We start from the raw sequence: 13,917 nt of genomic DNA, 5'->3' as shown, positions 1-13,917 counted from the left end.
CAAGAACCCATCTCGCTCGATGACCGCGGAAACTCGCTGTGAAAACGCCGGAGTGAGAAAGCGCGCTGGCAGCGGCGGGCAAATTGACCTTCGCGCTCTCTCGTCTCGCTTCAACGCGAACTAAACGTCGAAAGCACAGCGCATACGAAGCTACCGGCACTCGGCGCATGCACATTGTCCCCATCGCAGATCGCTTTGAAGATGAGGCCCACGGGGGCCGCGCACTTCGCCCACATCGCAGATCGCTTTCAAGATACGGCGCCCGCGCGGCCGCGCTGTTAGCAGTAGTCGACGGTGCAGAACGCAGCCCCCTCCCTCTCCGTCGCTTCGCCCCCGTACCTCGCGCGTGCAAGAAGACCGCGCGCTTAGGCCTGCCTTCCTCCCTCGTGTACGCTACACTGAGCCGCGATTGCCTGCTCACCCTCGCACGCTTTTACTCGCACGCACAGCGTACGGCGCGCGGCGACGATTTTATCGCCGTTGGACTCCACGGCGACGGAACCTCACGGCGACGACGACGGTGACGCCGACGTTAGAAATGCGCTTGAAATGTCCATATAATTGCCATCGCAATAAAAGACACAGGCGCATATAGGCGCCCAGCTGTAGTTTATTTCTGGCGAAACCTTGGGTAAGTATATGCCTTTCCGAGGCCATGACGTCGCACAAATAGGTGCATCGACTGGCACCGGCAGGCGTGCAGGATTCTATAGGTCGTGAGGTGGGCTTTTCATCATCGCATGAGAAAATTGCCTAAGCTACAGATTAATGCGGCTGCGAATTGAAGTGGCTCGACCAGAAACAGCAGACCGTGTCCTTTCTTTTCTTTCTGCCCAGACGACTGCGCACTGGCGACGTCATAGACTACTTCTCTACAGACATACAGCGTCAAGTCCTTGGCGTCATCCGAATGCCATCGCTCGATAATATTTACTTAGCGAGAGCCTGGGAATGGGGGGGGGGGGGGGGGTGATATTTTAGGGGTCTATATATAAAGCTATAGCAGGAGGTATGTGTATCATCGGGTCGCACCATCCGTCCTCCTGTGAGATGAGGAGATGCCTTTTTTCTTGCTTTTCGCTATATGTTATTTGAGTGACGTCACGGGCTTGACGGGCATTTATATTCAAAATTTCTCAGGTCTTCCCTCTTATTTTTTTTTCGAGCAGTGACATATGATTATAACGTTACGTGTCGGACGTGTATTCAAGATTTCACATGGCCCATGTATGCGAACCTCATCTGTCATGGGAGCGGCAGCACATGCTATATGTGAAATCGATGGTTCGACGATAATTCGTTTGGTCGGGAGGAGGCATAATGAAAGGAAACACGACCAAAAATGAAAAAGGTCTAGGATGTTTATGATTTTTATGATTTGTAGGATTTTTTAAATATCTAGGATATTTAGGATTGTGACTATATACAGCGTATAATGAAAGGAAACAGTGAAACGCCGACCAAAAATGAAAAGGTCTAAAAAACATCGAGACGTTTCGGCTTCCGTACGGAACCCGAAATCTCGACTCTTCGTCGACTCTTCCTTTCATTATACGCTGTATATAGTCCCAATCCTAAATATCAGAAGTCATGCGTAGTCGTAAGGCATTCTCATATATACCCGCATAGGACCCCATGTATACCTATGGAGCCCATCGTGCCACGCCTTGCAGACGCACGGACAAATTTCCGAGGGAAGTGGCCATATAATGCTTATGCATTAAAAAAAAAAAGAAAGCGCAGCAAACAATGTGAAGCAGGGATCGCCAAAAAAAAGTCTCTATTTGTTGTTTTTGTTGATATGTTTTTTTAAATGTTTTTATAATGCCTAACAACGATGATTTGTATAGATGAGTTCGCCACGGGATTGCTAGCTTCGCTATTTTGATTACGTGTTCCTGTGATCAATTTCGCTTGTTCAACTAGAAAGTTAGAGTTCGAAGGGACACCATTTCATGTGCGATTCTTTTGTAAAAACTACCAGGAAAATCCGCTGCATTGGTCTACCAAACGACAAACCCCTCGATTTGTCCCCTGTTTCTTTCTTTATTTCCTTCTTTCATTTTCTTTCTTTTCTTTCTTCTTTTTTTCTTTAATAACGTCTGATTTTTGCCCTCACAATTTCAATACATACAAAACCCCAAAAAACGAAGGATCCTAACTATGAATGGTCACTCAGGCCGGTGCACTTCAAAGAACTGTCCTAGTGCACCAATAGCTTTCTTCGTGCCCACGGCGACGGCTCTGGGCACGGTCCCAGTATTTCTGCGTCCCAGAAAATAATTGTCTGCGGGCCACCCGGTTTAAGGTTGTCTGGACCTCGAGAGGCGTTGGACGTCGCAGCGAGGGCAGGTATATATGCACGACAGGCGCTCGATTGGTTTCCTCGCACTTACAGGTATCGCACGGCGGGCTTTCAGGTCAAGATGGCGCGAGATACCACGGCCAAGGCCACTCGCTAGGGCCTTTCACTGCCATCGCCCTTGGCTCTCTTTTCGCTTGTGCGGCCGGAGAGAAGTCGCGCTTCCTCGGCGATACCCGTCTCTCCAAGTCTCATCACGGGCGAGATGGCGACGATACGAAGACCGGTATGCATCGCCGATGGCAGCGCCACGAAGTGCTATAAATTGGATAATCTGTTCGCGGCGTTCAAGGACGATGCGCCTCGCAGCAGCTCGTACCGTATCTCTCATTATGCTATCGACGTGGTCTTTGTGGTGAAGGAGTTCGAACAGGCTTCGCGCGGGTCTGATCTTTTCCGGAATAGACACATCGCTATCCGTAGTGCATCTTTATAGTATTCGAGAGAGGTGGTAAAGTCGGTTTATAAAGGAAATGTTTCCCTGCGGTGTAACAATATGTTTACTGACGCTCGAGCAAGGTGAGATATACGACAACGCTTTTTGAACTATAAGTAAACGAGCGTCGGCCTTGAAGTCTTGCCCATCACCTACATTTCGCTTTTTTTTTTTCTTTTTTTTTTTTTTTTTTTTTTTTTTACAGACGAAGCCTTTCTTCGCGAGTTACCACCAGGTCGAAGGTTCTAACACCCCCCCTGTGCGTCCAGCCCCACCAGTCCAACGTGTACCTTCAGTGCTCTGTTCACACTGTCAACGGATGACCACGTGCACTGCCCTGTAGAGCAAGCGCTTTCAGGATTTTGAGTAAAACGCTGAAGAAATAAACTTCGTCATTATCCTTAGTGTCATTATTGTTATACTTATTAGGCATTTTATTTGCTGTTGGAGGCATCTGGCTAAAGCAGGGCAATTGCATATTATGCAGCTTGCTTCCCCTCCCCCTGGCAGAGAACCTGGGTGCGCTACTGCGAAGGACATACGCATCATTCAGATAACACCCTGAGGAGATTCTACGTATTTTTTTTTATTTTAGGACAGCATCCGAGAAATTCAAGCACACCACTACCCTTTGCTATCGCTACCATGCTTCGCCCTTGTTTTGTTTCTGTGTTTCTAGGGTGATGGGCCTGTGTAAAGCAACCTTTGTTTTCAATATTCACTTAACAACTCGTGGACATTCTTCATACGCGATAAGGTTATTTAAACACAAACCACAAACTAAAAAAAAAAAAAGGTAATAGACTAGGCGTCCCAGACGACAACGCTGTTGACTTGGTAAACGCTTGCGAACGTGTTGCTACAGCGAGTTGATTTCAGATGTAACCTCGACGGACGATACGCATGTAAAAGCCTGGGTATTTCTATATGGATGAGTACGTGAGCGGAACAGATACATATCTACGACATTATGCTGCAAATACTGAGCTTTCCGACAGGGCCTCCGTGCGCACCGTCACAGTCAGGGAAATTCAGTGTTCATACGATGAGCGAGGAGAAAAAAAAATAAGGAGATCCAATGGCTGGATGTTTTTTAGCCACCGCCATTCTACCAAGTTCACAGACAATGAAGCCAGAGCAAACACCGCACGCTTTATGCGAACGACGAGGGTTCGACTACCACCTGCGACGAGTCATCTTTTCGTCCCGTTTCATTTTCTCTTCACCTCGTTACTTCTCAATTTCGATTAAAACGTGACAAATACCTTCATTCCGTGCTTTCCTTGGCTACGTTTCGTGTTACTCCGTATGGTATAGTGTTCATGCAATGACACGTTAGCGAGGTAGAGTCATGGCCGCTCGATGAAAGCACTCTTGTAGTGTTTCCTTCAAGCGGCCGTCGCAGAATGCCGGAGTAGCCTCCTTACCGGGGTAATCCTACACGAGATTCTTCTTTGTACATCTAGGACAAGCTCCCGCGCGTCGAACGTCTGGCATGTTCTGCGGACAGTACTCGAGTTCTGTAGCGCTAGCGCGAGGCTGGAATGTGCTCGCCATGTGGTAAGTATACATCTTCTAGAGTTGCACCAGGACCATCCGCTACTCAAAGGACTGCCACGTGGAGCGCGAGTAATTTGCATATATGAACAGCCAGAAACTTTGGTCAGAAAGCTCTGGCGCCCTATGCCGCGGCACACGCCTATACTTTATCGAGGTTCATTGCAGTGAACGCTTTCCCACGCTTTTCAGGTACAGATACTCGTGCACTTTTGCCGCCCATTTATTTTCATCCATCTACCCGAGTCTTTCTCCAAAACTAATTTTGCTCTGCGCTTCTGTTACTTCAAACGGGGCCCCACCCGTTTGACCGAAACGACTGTGACGACCCGAACGGGTCACCATGCATTGCCCCATTTGTGGTTTTGCCGTGGGCTTCCAAAGCCAACCGGCCCACCAATCTTTGGTTAACTTCCAGCCTCGACTAGATATCCGATTTTAAGCGCGGAATGGCATTTTCGTAGGTTAGCGTTGGCATCATTAGTCCTTTCCAGATTCCCCACGCAGCACCTCATATTTATTGTGGCCCCCAAAAGGCTGTGTGTTTCATTATTGCTGCATTCCGCTTCTCCTTTATTTTCAGAATATCTTGGTGGGTGCTTGAGTAAAGTCTTCTCTTCTTTTATGTACATGCCGAGGTACTTAAGTTGCTTGACTATGGGTATATGACTTGCTCTTGAATTGACACCACGTAGTTACTCGTCTCTTCATTAAAGATCGAAATTCCCGATTTCTCTGTGCTAAACTTATAAGGCCTAGATTTGTCGTGGCGTTGCCACAGATACTCGCAAGTGACTAAATCTCTTGCATAGTCCGGTGGTAGCACTATGTCGTCCGCATACATCAGTCCGGGGACCTCCTGTTGCGCCATTTGTTCATTACGGCATGTATGTTAAATCAAACCCTAATTCACTGTTTTCCAGTGGTCGATAAGGGCGGCAGCGCCAACGTTGAGAATGTGCCTCGAGTGTCCTTATATTTAATTCGCTATAGTTTTAAATAGCGAGAAAGAAAATGACACCTTGTGGGTGCGATGGGGTGCTGCGTATTCAGCACCCTATTAACGGACGGACGGGCGGATGACGCCCTGGCAGCCTTGGCGGGGAGAGCGGCAATCAAAATACCATTATCATTAGAGTATAACACTAAATACGTTTAGACGGATAAAATATTCTTTTAGACTGATAAAGACTGATAAAGATTGGTTACTAAAAAAAAAGTGAAGGTCGAACATTCACTTTTCTTTTTATTTCACGCCGGAACCCCTGCGTCGGTACCCCGGTGTGACGTCACTGATTAAAATTTTTGTTTTTTTCGTATTTGGGTTGCTGTGGCACACTGTAAAACGCTTTCGAAACTTGCTAAGTTCACATTTTGTCTTCCTTACAATACAGTGTAGTCCCAGCTTTCCGGCAAAAAAAGAAAAAAAAAATCCAGCCTCAGCCCGAGCAAATGACGTCAAAATCAATGACGTCACGGCGGGCTGGTGCGGGAATTACAAGGTGGCGTCGCCACTGGTCTTTCGTGCTTGCGCCTTTTCCGGCTTATACGTCCCTGTAAGAGAGGCATTTTTGGTACCGTAGGAGGATAATATATTAAAGCGAAGATTTAAACGCTTGATTCTCTCTCCCACTTGACGTGTGCTGACTACTGCTTGTCTTGCCGAGTGGGTAATGGATGTCTTAACCCGGTGGCCAGGGTGACTCATTGGCGACGGCCGTCTGTGATCGATGTGCCGCTGTGACACAATTGAAGCTCGTACATAAATGTGTGTCGCGTTTCTCAGCTGGTATAACCTCTAATTATAACATTCCTCCCTCGGCAAGCATATAATATATCCGCCTCGCCCTCGTGACAAGCATAACACATCGCCCTCGTTCTGTAGCCAACAGCTGCAGGTGAAAAGGCCGGGCTCGGGTCATCCACTACCGGCGCTGCTATACACCTCAAACAAGCTTCGCGTCATTTGGATTCCAGCACTGCGTTTGGGTGTACAGATCCGTTTGCTTCTCCCTTTTGTCTTTAGTGCATCTTTAACAGCTAATGCGTGTTCGCTGTTCTCCTTGCTCGTTCTCCTTGGGGCAATTTCGAAACGCAATTACAAGGAAACACTTGCCTCTGATCGTTCCGCGTAGTTGGCGGCGACGTACAGCCGACGCTAACGGTTCCGCCGTCCTTGGCGAGCACCCACGCGAAGCGGCAGTGATTGCCGCGAGCGCCGTCCATTTGTGCGGAACAATAGACAGCGCTGCTGGGTCTGAGCTTCACCGCCTCCCGGAGAAAAGAAAGACAGAAAGAAGAAGAAAAACAACAATCGCTAGTATAACTCATTAGCCTTTGCTCGTCACGGTCGCCATCCACGTGCGCTCAAGTGTAACGAAGGCTCTCGGGTGGGAAGGTTGGCTGGAGTTCATAAGGCGTCTTTTTAAGTTTTCATTCGCAGGACGCGAGCTCCTCCAGGGCCGTAGACGTGATTCTAGTGCCAGTCATTCCTTTCCGTGAGTGTACCAGGGTCGTATTTTAATGGCAATTCGACTCTCCTCTTACCGTTCTTTTATAATAATTTGGTAGCATCCTTTGCTTATAGGCTTCTCCACCACTTTGTGAGTGTCCTGCTCCCATCCCTACGGGTTTTCTCGGATGAAGGAAGATTCTCTCCGGAGACTTCGGGCCGGGGCGGCCCTTACACCAGACATTACTTGCACCTGGGGTGAAATATATGAAGACAACGTCCGGTGTCCTCCGAAGCGCTCCGTTCCTGCGTCTGCAGCGGATGCCCGGCTCCTGCTTTGGACGTGTCCTGGCCCAAAGACAGTCGGTGAAAGTTTACTCTAGTGCTTGAAGTTGTGAAGCGACCCACCTGAAGACTACGAACGATGACTCACGAACGATAGCGTTTCATAAGTTCCCTCCGCTGGCGAATCCGCCAGCGGAAATGCGCCTTCACGCTTATACGTGTGTAATTTCATTGCGAGGCTATGCTGCGTGGCGCAACCAAGGCGAATTAAATAAAAGTAAAGAGAGAGAGAGTACCCCTCCCTCTTGGTCTTCGGTAGTTCTCTTTTAGGGCCCGACAAGAAATGACGACATGGCGGCGATCGAGTGGCGACTACAGTGGTGTGACGATTATGGCAACAGCAACGACGAGATGACGTGACGACTGCAACAACGTGAACATGTGATGGCGATTACGATGTAGTGACGAGGGCGGCGATGACGCGACGATGACGCGACGATGACGACATGGCGATTTACGACAGCGATAAGACGACCGCGGCATGAGGACTATAGTATTACGAGATCGTGACGGTGTAATGGAAGCACGAAACGCTTACAACGCAGGCGTCGTCACTCGAATGCTGTCGCGTATAACATTGATTCCTACAGTGCGTGTGATCTGCGTAATTCTTCCCTCCGCCGGGCTCCAATATTCTGGTGGCGAGACCATGATGAACGGTCAAAAGAGAAGACCTGAGATAAAGAGGAGGAGGAGAAAAAAAACACATTTATTGAAAAATAAAAAAGAATAAGAAAAGAACAAGCAGATGTCTTCTTGCTTGTTCAGGAAGACGAAAGCGCGCGTTCGGTTTTGCTCGCCGTTATACGGTGGGAGGTTGCTCCAAGGGTGGCGGGGCGATAAGTCATGTAGAATTCACATTTTTGGGCTTGCGAAAGTAGACAAAAAAAAATTGACCGTTGAAGCTACGGTGCATGACTGATGAAAATACTCCGCATCCCTAGCGATTCGCAAAGGAAATAGATAGTCAGAAGCGCCAAAGAATACTTGAGTAAGTGACTGTACGATTTGCCAACGTGATATGCACAAACGCATGGCTGTACATTGAGGATTTTTGTAGGTGAAGTTTAATAGTGACAAGTTACATAGCCACCGAAGTACAATCGTCTAAGAAGTAAGCAAATTTTTCTAAACAGACAGTTGTCGAAAACTTTCACACGTTGCACTCGCGTTTTGTTTTGTGAGGAGCTGCAGTACAACGGACATGCGTCTTTCAGGCCGAGGACATGGCATAGACAGCAATGAAATTACCGGGATCTTAATTGTTCGTGAGGTAATAGTTAGAGATTAGATTATATGGGGTTTTACGTGCCAAAACCACGATCTGATTATGAGGCACACCGTACTGGGGGACTCCAGAATAATTTGGGCCAGTTGGGGTTCTTTAACGTGCACCTAAATCTAAGTACACGAGCGTTTTCGCATTTCGCCCCCATCGAAATGCGGCCGCCGTGGCCGGGATTCAATTCAGCGACACCGTGCCTAGCAGCCCAGCACCATAGTATATCTAACCGTTTTCTCGCCAACATGGGTCACCGCCGCGCGAGCAACCACGTCACTCATGGATAGGAGTCTACTAGGGGCGTGACAGTTGCGCTCCTCGGCTGTTCAGTTTCGCTTTCCTGCGCGACATCGCTCGGAATTAATTACAGTGTAATTATCTGTATTTCTCTATTTCGATAAAGAGCTTTCTCTATCTTACTCTCTCTCTCTCTAAAAAATAACAGCGTAATTTTTTTTATTATTGCGATAGCAATTATATGGACACTCAAAAGCAGATTTCTGCCGTCGGCGTCGCCGTCGCCGTTGCCGTCGCCGTCGCCGTCGCCGTCGCCGTGAGGTTCCGTATGACGTCAATCGAGATGAAATCGTCGCCGCGCGCCGCCGAACGCTGTATGTGCGAGTGAAAGGGCGCGAGGGACGCGCTCTTTCACGGCGAGTGAACGCACGGCGGAGAACAAACGCGCGTTCTGCGCCGTGCTTCCTTAAGGGCTGCAGAAGTAGGCGTCTCTTTCCTCCTTTACAATCATCATATATGTAGAGAAAACGCGCCTTCTTTCGACGCGCGAGAGGCCGTGGGGGGGGGGGGGGGGGGGGGAGGGAAGGGAGACGACGTTTAGCTGCGGCACCAAATGCCTATTTATATCAGAGGCTCCGGCAACAGTCACCAACGCCGCAGGCATTTTGAGCGAACGCGGGAAAAACGCCGACGGCGTCGACAACAGTTCTGCGCGTTGCCGGTGCTGCTGCATGTCCAAATTTATACAGCTGATGAAGCTAATATCATTACTCCGTATAGCTCTCTACAAATTTGCTATCGCAATTGATGCTTCGCCTTTCAGGTGAAACTGCGACAACTTTTTCTGGAAACGCTTACTCGAGCTCCTCGGAATTCTTCCACGGAACCAATCGCATCGCTCTTTTGTTTATAAAGCTACTTAAGCTAAATTGCTTAATTACTACTCTAATTACTCAATCTAATTATTTTGATTTTGAAATGTGCATCTGTGGTAAAAGTAAACCAGGAGAAATCATTTAGTTATCTCAGCTTGCCTATTTTTAAGGAATTTCGAACGCCTTTCGTGATAAACGAAATGAACGAATGAATGAATGAATGAATGAATGAATGAATGAATGAATGAATGAATAGTCGCGGTTGTTGCGCTGTGGCACGAGTTGCTGAGCGAACGCTCGGGGTAGATAACTTACGCTCAATAATGTTCAGTCATTACGGACATGCCTCACTTTCAGACAGCCTATATGCGAATTTGTTGCCTCGACTTACTCCCAGGGAATTTGACCATTTGCATGCCTTTAAAACAATCTGCAATGCTGCAATATGGCACCTGTTCTTTTCAGCGAACACAATTCACGCTCAACGTGCATATGGCGACGCGCTGTTTTCTCAAATTGCTTCAATACGGTGACTGTCATTGTGCACAAGTTAGCAGAAAGCAGCTGCGCTTCTCACTTACAAGCTCTGCAGCTAACTGGACCTCCAACTGCCAACGGGGATTACATGCATCTGTCGAATAATGTGAAGAAACGTAACTTTTTTTTTTTTTTTTTCAGAAATGGACTTTCCGCAAGCTTAATCATTTCGCTTTGTTTAGAAATGAAATATATATATATATATATATATATATATATATATATATATATATATATAGTGGGTTCAGCGTCTGACCGGAGTCGACAGGAGGGACTATCCCCAGGCGAGCTTCACCAGGACGTGGCAGTAACCTTCGTCCCCTTCGGCTACCTACTAACGCCAGGGCGAGTAATGCATAGTCGAACCAACCGGATTTCGCCTGCACGCAGGGCCACGCGCCGCGCACGTTTCGTAGCTCATACACATGCGAGCGCTGTTTTACACTTGTATGCAGGTTCGCCAGTCTCATGCAACCGCCTCTTCCCTTCCCTCCAACGGACTCTCTCTCCTCTTTCCCTCCACGTGGCGTACTGCATGCGTACACGGTTGACAGCTGCTTTCCGCCGTTAGCGCACATTTACCTGCAAAAAAATAAAAAAAATAAAATAAAGGAAAGCAAAAAGAATCTGGGACTCGCTGGAACTCTCTCTCTCTCTCTCTCGCCTTGCTTCTTTATCCTTCCCGAAGCCGGCGCTGACTCGCTGCCAAGCCAGCGTGCCCGCAATGGCTCTTCTCTCTCCCTCTCTTCATCCCTCTCTTCATCCCTCCCTCCCACTCTTCCTCTATCTCTCACTCGACGCTTCCTCTCTCGTGGCGCGTCTGATTCGTTTTGTTTCTCTTCTTTCTGGCGCTAATGATATTCCGCTGCCCATGGCGACGTCGGGGAGAGAGGGTACGCTTGGCTCGCGCGTTGCCGCAACAACCAGAGCCCTGCGCCCAGAGGGGCTGCACACACGTGCATGCGACGACGAGGTTGCCGGGTGCAGTGCCGTGCCTGTGCCGAGCGCGTCGTGGCTTTCTAAAAGTGTCTCCCCCTCAACGCGAACCCGGCGACGATGCCTCGACGACTCGTCGGTTGAAGGTTGCGTGTCTCTCGGCCGCTCCCGACCGGGGGGGGCCCTTCGGCGATGGGCGGCCGGCGCGTCACGTTGACATGGAATTATGCACTGCGGCGGAGCCGGCGGTCGTCGGCCTGACGTTGCGTAGACTTCTCTTTGATAATCAGTCAGGTGAGGTGTTTCGCCTTTCTCACGCCGCCTGACGGGCACGAATGTATAGGCTACGTGGGAGGCACGCCGAGTGGATAACCCTTTTTTTTTCAGCCGCGCTGTGCACGTGTCCAAAGCAAATTCACCGTTGCAAATGATCATCATCATCATCAGCCTATATTTATGTCCACTGCAGGACGAAGGCCTCTCCCTGCGATCTCCAATTACCCCTGTCTTGCGCTAGCGTATTCCAACTTGCGCCTGCGAATTTCCTAACCTCATCATCCCACCTGACTTTCTGCCGTCCTCGACTGCGCTTCCCTTCTCTTGGTATCCATTCTGTAACCCTAATGATCCACCGGTTATCCATCCTACGTATTACATGGCCTGCCCAGCTCCATTTCTTCCGCTTAATGTCAACTAGAATATCGTCTACCCCCGTTTGTTCTCTGATCCACACCGCTCTCTTCCTGTCTCTTAACGTTACTCCTAAGATTTTTCGTTCCATTGCTCTTTGTGCGGTCCTTAACTTGTTCTCGAGCTTCTTTGTTAACCTCCAAGTTTCTGCCCCGTATGTTAGCACCGGTAGAATGCAATGATTGTACACTTTTCTTTTCAACGACAGTGGTAACCTCCCAGTCAGGATTTGGCAATGCCTGCCGTATGCACTCCAACCCAATTTTATTCTTCTGTAAATTTCTTTCTCATGATCAGGGTCCCCTGTGAGTAATTGACCTAGATAAACATATTCCTTTACAGATTCTAGAGGCTGACGGGCGATCCTGAATTCTTGTTCCCTTGCCAGGCTATTGTACATTATCTTTGTCTTCTGCATATTCATCTTCAACCCAATTCTTGCACTTTCTCGATGAAGGTTCTCAATCATTTGTTGTAATTCCTCTCCATTGTTGCTCAATAGGACAATGTCATCTGCAAACCGAAGGTTGCTGAGATATTCGCCATCGATCCTCACTCCTAATCCTTCCCAGTCTAAGAGCTTGAATACTTCTTCTAAGCATGCAGTGAATAGCATTGGAGAGATTGTGTCTCCTTGCCTGACCCCTTTCTTGATAGGTATCTTTCTACTTTTCTTGTGGAGAACCAAGGTAGCTGTGGAATCCTTGTAGATATTTGCCAAGATATTCACGTATGCCTCCTCCACTCCTTGATTACGCAATGCCTCTATGACTGCTGATATCTCTACTGAATCGAATGCCTTTTCATAATCTATGAAAGCCATATAGAGAGGTTGATTGTACTCCGCAGATTTCTCGATTACCTGATTGATGGCATGGATATGGTCCATCGTAGAATACCCCTTCCTGAAGCCAGCCTGTTCTCTTGGTTGACTGAAGTCAAGTGTTGTCCTGATTCTATTGGAAATTATCTTGGTGAATATTTTATACAATACTGAAAGCAAGCTAATGGGTCTGTAATTCTTCAATTCTTTAACGTCTCCCTTCTTATGGATAAGTATAATGTTGGCGTTCTTCCAGCTCTCTGGTACACTTGAAGTGCAAATGATGATGCTTGAAATTTGTCGCGTTCACCTCTGAAACGCTTCCTCGGACCTTTGCTGAAAGTTTCAGTACCTGTGAAGCGTATAGGAGTCGGAAGGTATAGACAGCTGTGTTGTTGATCTCGGTGTCAGCATGACGTCATGTGTGGGTTCGTTTCTTTTATTGTTTTTCGCAATGTTTTACATCGGGCACAATGTTGAAGTGGCCGGATAAGTAAGTATATTTGCTTTCCAAGTACGCTAGACACGGAATAGTTGATGTTCTGTATCTGACGTTATTGTAGAGTGTTCTCGCACGTAATCTACATCGTGCAAACTTGAATTAAAAAATGAACACACTGTTAAATCGAAAAATCTTGATCTGTTCTGAAGCTGTGCGCTTTTCATGATTCTGAATGGGTAATAAATGTGCTTAAAGTATATTTTCAATGAACAATTATAATTAATTGACGCTGGAAGGAGATAAAGAAAATGGCGTGCCCTTTGATATGCATTTTCTTTTTTTTATTGATTGGACTTCACAGTTTACCGAAGACGCGCATGTTGAACCGCAAAGCGGAATGCATTGTTTCTTCTAAAGAATAATTTGGCTAATGATCGTCCGCTTAAAGGGCGATGTGTAGCCAAACAAATTTTCAACCTGACCGGTACCCAATAAATACCATGTATATATATATATATATATATATATATATATATATATATATATATATATATATATATATATATATATATATATATGAATGAGCGGTGCACCAGTGGCGAAACAACAGCTCTTCAAACGCGGGCACTTGCGTACCTCTCATAAAATAGTATTTCTTTTAGGGGGTGGGCGTAGTTATATATTGCGGACCACTATTAGGGTATACCAACAGTTTAATTAATTCATTAAGTTTTACCATATCATTAAATAGTTTCATGGAACATATATCGCAACGCAATTTCACCTGTTCATGTGGAAAGAGAAAGCATGTTGCTTGCACGACAAACCCCAACGTCCGGTTGAATAGTTACAAAGAAAAAGCAACAATGATTCATTGACTAACTGTTTTAAATATTCGCTTTAGAGGGCACACCTTGCAACTGCGCAAGTGAAACCGAGCAAC

General features: G+C 47.3%; 1 protein-coding gene across 2 annotated transcripts in view; it reads left to right on the top strand.

The window, feature by feature from the left end:
• Positions 1 to 13,917, top strand: part of LOC119446377 (uncharacterized) — a 71,657-nt gene that overhangs the window by 13,908 nt on the left and 43,832 nt on the right. The window contains exon 1 of one of the 2 annotated variants that reach the window (XM_037710793.2): positions 11,002 to 11,313. The exons of the other annotated variant lie outside the window; for it this stretch is intronic. The gene's annotated coding sequence lies outside the window, so the exon portion shown is untranslated. Of the gene's footprint in view, positions 1 to 11,001; positions 11,314 to 13,917 lie in introns of those variants that run through there. 2 annotated transcript variants of the gene reach the window in all.

This window comes from Dermacentor silvarum, chromosome 3 (genome assembly GCF_013339745.2).
Source record: "Dermacentor silvarum isolate Dsil-2018 chromosome 3, BIME_Dsil_1.4, whole genome shotgun sequence".
NCBI lineage: Eukaryota > Metazoa > Arthropoda > Arachnida > Ixodida > Ixodidae > Dermacentor > Dermacentor silvarum.
This window is presented reverse-complemented; position numbering and strand designations above follow the sequence as displayed.